The 5,639-nt window shown below is 32.5% G+C and overlaps 1 long non-coding RNA gene across 1 annotated transcript; it reads left to right on the top strand.

Moving 5' to 3' along the window:
* The first annotated feature begins 3,843 nt into the window (after positions 1 to 3,843).
* Positions 3,844 to 5,016, top strand: LOC111513240 (uncharacterized). The gene is made up of 4 exons (XR_012464449.1): positions 3,844 to 4,238; positions 4,291 to 4,472; positions 4,551 to 4,707; positions 4,853 to 5,016. It is a non-coding gene; the product is annotated as an uncharacterized lncRNA (long non-coding RNA).
* Positions 5,017 to 5,639: the final 623 nt, after the last annotated feature.

Below are 5,639 nucleotides of genomic sequence, written 5' to 3'. Positions count from 1 at the left end.
AAGTGTATTTAGGCTCATTGAGTCAATTAGTTCGGTTTGTGCATTTTTCTGTGCCGGTGTTAGATTTTGTTTATTGATTGCAGAATAGAGTTTCGCTACGTGTGTTTGAAGTCGTGAAACAAATGTCAAGGAATTTTCGTTTGGCATCTGTCTCATGCGTTGCAAGTCTTGAATTAGAGAATTGAGATCACGGGTATCTCCAAAATGTGTCTCTAATAGGTCTTGAATTTCAGGCCATGTTTCTGGGTTTCTGGAGTTTATACTTCAGAAGCTTTACCAGGTACAATGGGGAAAATTTCAACTAGTTTGTATGGTTCAACGTCGTTAGCCATTTTATGGAAATTTTTGGAATTGTATTCTCAAAATTGTTTTCAGATGGTTTTGAAAAATTATATAATTATTTCCAGAAATTATATTCAATTGGTGGATAGATATTAAATGTTCAGGGGATATCAGGAACAGAACAGATCACACCATGTACATAAATAAATATTCAAATGAAATTTGAAATGAAGGGAAAATCAAGATGACGACTTACCCTAATAATACAATTTTCATTTCGTTGTGGACTTGGGCGAAGAAGATGAAATCCTACTCTGTAAGCCAGGAGTCCAGTTCTGTAGGAACCGTCAGAGAGACCGTCTTCTAAGGATCAGGATGGGTTGTTGTGGTTTCTGGGTGTAAAGAAGATGAAATCCTTGCTCTGCAAACCTGGAGTCCAGTTCTTGTGGGAACCGTCAGAGAGACCGTCTTCTTTGGGGTTGTGGGATTCTTCGATGACTTAAGGGTTGGAAACCGCCGTTGATGAGATTTCAGCAACGTTGAGTCATCCTACCGACTGCGCCAATTGTTGTATCGTAGCTTTGCTCGAAGACTTTTTTAAAAACACTTTTTATTTGTTACTTGTTACTTCTTTATTATTTCTTTGTTTGCTTTCTTAACCTATACTTGTTAGGTTCACCAGGAAACTAGTCGATATTACGATAGCAAGTGACCGTACTAGAACCGTGTTGAATCGCGCGAGGATTCTAGGAGATGTGACGTTAGTCAGGGACCGCACTAGTAATGCGGGTGAGTCTCGAAGAATTGAATTTATAAGTTTCCAAGTGATGATTTAGCATCTGTGAAACACAGGAAATGAATCCGCGCTTTTAATTAAGACGCACTAGTTTCAGGGTGACCTTTATACATAATACGCAATAGGGTTATAAAAGACCCATTGTATTGGAATATATAACATGCATAGTGTTTGCTTTGGAGTAGTTACAAAATTGCTACATTTGTGGAGAGATGGCAGTCGTCTCTTTCGATTCAAAATTGAAAAATATAATTTGTTAGAAAACAGAATTAAAGAACTTGAAAAGTTCTGGCCAGTTGAATTCAATAGAATACCAAGGACTCTCAAAGATTTAGACCATTGGAAAGCTATTGAATATAGACAATTTTTGTTATACATGTCACCTCTTCTTTGTGATATTCTTCCCGATCATATTTTCCATAATTTCATGTTGTTGAAATTTGGGATAACAATATTATTGTCATCACTAAAATCCGAGTACAGTGTATTTGCAGAACTTTTATCGAGATCGTTTGTAAGTAATTCGTTACAAATATATGGCAGAGATTTTTGTGTCTACAATGTCCATTCGCTCATTCATATTGTCAAGGATGCTGAACATATCTCATCACTTAATGAAGTTAATTGTTTCTACTTTGAGAATTATTTGTCACTTATGAAGCGTATGCTTCGTAAATCAAATCACTCTTTACAACAAGTGGTCAACAGAATTTCAGAAGGAAGAGAAATGAATAGTAACCAAAAATTGATGGCACATTTGTTGTTGGAAATGGTTACAGTAAAGTTAATGATGAACGTGAGTTTTATAAGAAAATCTCACATAATGGCCTTATATTTACTACCGAAATGGGAAATACTCGTGTTTATTTAAAGAACTGCAAGATACTTTTAATTAATTCTATTTTTGTTCTAGCAGATCTGATTTATATTCAAGGAAAACATTTACAAATTCTCAAACCATTTTTAGATTATCCCACAAGTAGTGATCTAATATCATTGTTTGAAGTTTCACTAGAGGATGAATCAAATGACGTTACATATCCAGTTAACAATATAATTAATAAGGGAGTTCTATTGAAATATCAGACATCATATATGTGTACTCCTTTACTTCATTGCCTTTGATATTTCCAACACAATTTTTTACTTATTTATTTTTACAGTGATATCAACTGTTGTTTTATGTATTGTACCTATGTATATGTACGTATTTTAATAAATTATTACTATATTCACAACATGCATGTTTTTATGTACCTTAATTGTGTACTGGTTCAATCTGTAGATGTGTTTTTTTTGTAGGAATCATTTTCTTGTGGTAGAGTTTCCTAAAGAAAAAAACTCAGATGGAATAATACCATGGCAATAATATCAAGTAATTGGACATTTGTAAGAAATGGAAATATGTTTTGCTATTGGCCATCATATCTTCGTTCTGATAAAGAGAAGGAAAAACTGATAAAAGCACATAGTGATCTTCAGGTAGATAAATTTATGGAATGTGCCATTGTAGTAAAGTTTTCAACTGGTATGTTTATTCCCAATTGGCCATTAAAATACATATTCGAAAGTGAATGTAAATAATATATGTAAATGCTTCTGTATATTTCTATTGTAGACCTGAAGATGGCGACAAGTGTCGCCGAAACGTTTAATAGTCACTTGCCAGTACTTAAAATTGATTGAAATCTATTACATCTAGACAAGAAATTATTGAATCATGTTTTTACTAGGTCATCTAATTATCAGTTCCTTATCATCAGAAATCTTGTATACAGTGAGCCATCATTTCCTAAGCCTAATATGATCTTGGGGTGTTTTAGTTGTGAAATTTAATTAATTTAAAAAAGATCTGAATGTGTAACTGCAACATACATGTTATTTCTTATTATAAAGAGGTTTAATTTCTAAGATGTGTTCTATTCTATTCTATTTTCAAAAGGTTATTTGATCTGAAATCATAGTAAATTTAAAAAAGTAAATATAATTAATTGGTTGGTTATGTCTACTTGAAAATGTACTGATTGTTAGTAAGTTTATTTATTTTTTATTTATTTTTCAATTTGTTGTTTTTTTAGTTGATTATGAAAGAACTACAACAAAGCTCATAGGTTGGAAGAGGCATCTCATACTGAATCTGATCTGGATCATGCACATAATAAAAGAAAATTAAAAAAAATATTTTTTTGATTATGAACCAGATTTTATTGATTCGGATGAGGAAAATATCATGCCGAAGATTCCACAACCTAAGAAAAATACAAAGTTTGTAAGGGTTCAATCTCAGGGTTTTTTGAAAAGGGGTTGCTGCTGATCCAATGAGACACAGGATAAGGTGCGAAACAATCTATTTTCAGTTCGAAGGGGAGACAGAGTACTTATTTGGTTGTTGACTTAGTTCTAAAATAATTACAAATGTTATAATAAATAGTTAAAAGTAGTTAATAATAACTTCACACACGTGTTACATCGTTTATAGTAATAAAAACCATTACCCACCTAAAATAATTACAGGCACGGGACTCGACGGTGAATCTTGTCCTTAAGGACCACAGTAAGGTAATTTAGAACGAAGTTCACTTTAAAGAGCAAACAAGAAGAATCTTCGAACAATCGAGCAAATATGGCGCATCAAAAACCGTTCTCACTCAGGTCTCTAGAGACGAAAAAGAATCTCGACAGTCGTTCATAAAAAACCTGACCCTGGAAATACTTTGCCAGTGCAAAAAACCCGTCAAAATGAAATATTGGTTACCTATCCCGGCGGGCATGAGGGCCATCGCTACTTATGATTAAGGACGGTAGAAAACTGTAAACAACTGGAATCGGCCTTCACTGCGGCGGATAAGTTACCAAGAAAATTCACCAGATGGCGAAACGATACTAGTTAAAATGGAAATAAATGAAATAGATGTGATTTGTCACAAGTTTCTGACAAGTGCACAACAACAACAACAACAACAGTCAAAGCCAAACATCTTGCAGGAGAGCATCTAATAATCCTGCTTTTACCAATCTAGTAACTGAAAGTAATGCCCAGAATAGTATTGAAAAAAACAAACAACCTAATAGCCAGTCTATGCAAATAAGTTTAAAAAGTAGTTTGTATCAAGACAATACTGTTGGAAACAGTGAAAGTAAACACGTCAAGAAAATAAAGGTAATTTGAGCATTGCATTTAATTTTTTTTGTTGATATCCAAATATTTTCAGCTTTAATAGTTGAAGTTCTAAGACAACTGGAAAACATTAAAATAGATATCAAACATCTGATTCTAAATTCTAAAATAGAAAACTCTCAACCCCTTCCGGAACAGTTGTGTGTAATAGATAGTATTGAAGACCTTCTAGAGTTTAATACACATTTGGAAGATGACGATTTTTTTTCCTAAGCTGTAAGTAGTTCACTTGAAGACATCAATTTTTTTATTTGGTGAATATCTACAGTTTATATAAAATTTTGGTGTTCTCAGTTTCAAATATTTGGTGGAAAACATGGACCTGAAACAGTACGAAAGATAATGTCCCAACTAATAACACATAAGGTGGCTCTCCAAATGAATTGGTCTGGACGGAATAACAAACAGGGATTTAATGGTTTGAAGAAGATAATAACAACGCTTATTCATGGTGAGTAAAATTTTTCCTTCAACTCACTGGCAGTGAGTGAATATTGTCAATAGAACATTATTTCTCATTATATCTTATGTCTTTGAAAAAAAAGTCTAGATAATATAACTATCTCTATTTTTTAAATGTTTATTTTTTGTTTCAGTTTGTGTGAGAGCTAACCTATGTGCTCAAGGTACAACTATGAGTAGTGTGGAAAACACTATCAAACATTGGCTAAGAAATGTACCGGACAGAGAGGGATGACCATCATTAGACGACCACTCTTTATTTTTAATTTTTTTTTTAAGAATTATGTTTATTTTTTTAAGAGGAATATATCACTAGTTTTTGTTTTCAGATAATAATTTTCAGAATATTACATATTTTTCTATAAATAAACTGAGTTGAAACTTATTCGCGATGTTCATTAAAATAACCTATCAATACTTGTTTTAGAAAAACCTTCATTAAAACACGTTGACTTGAAAATGTTTTCTATGGTATAGAGGTAGTATTATATATTGATTCATAAAAATAATTCTGATATAATTTTTTTAACTTACGGTAAATATTTCTACCATCATTGCTCAATTAATAGATAGAAAACTTTTCCCACGCACCTGAACTAGAGCACTTATCTCGACGCGCATTTCACTAAAGTTAGCATCATCAGGAGATGACTAAAATTGTTTTAGTCATCACCCGATTGTGCTAACAACTTGGTTAGCGAAACGCGCGCCGAGAAAAGTGTCCTAGTTCTGGTGCGTTGGAAAAGCGTTTATAATTATCATTGCTCAATAGGTTTCGACATACCATAAACTTAAAAAGTGAAGTAGTAGAAATTTAAGGTCCTTATATGAGTAGACAAAAAAAGCCATATTATATATATATATATATATATATATATATATATATATATATATATATTTGACTTGTGTGAATACTGTAAG

Source organism: Leptinotarsa decemlineata, unplaced genomic scaffold (assembly GCF_025532065.1).
Source record: "Leptinotarsa decemlineata unplaced genomic scaffold, Ldec_3_MD MMD2_P_RNA_scaffold_9, whole genome shotgun sequence".
NCBI lineage: Eukaryota > Metazoa > Arthropoda > Insecta > Coleoptera > Chrysomelidae > Leptinotarsa > Leptinotarsa decemlineata.
Note: the sequence above shows the minus strand (reverse complement) of the source record. Positions and strands in the feature narration are given on the sequence as shown.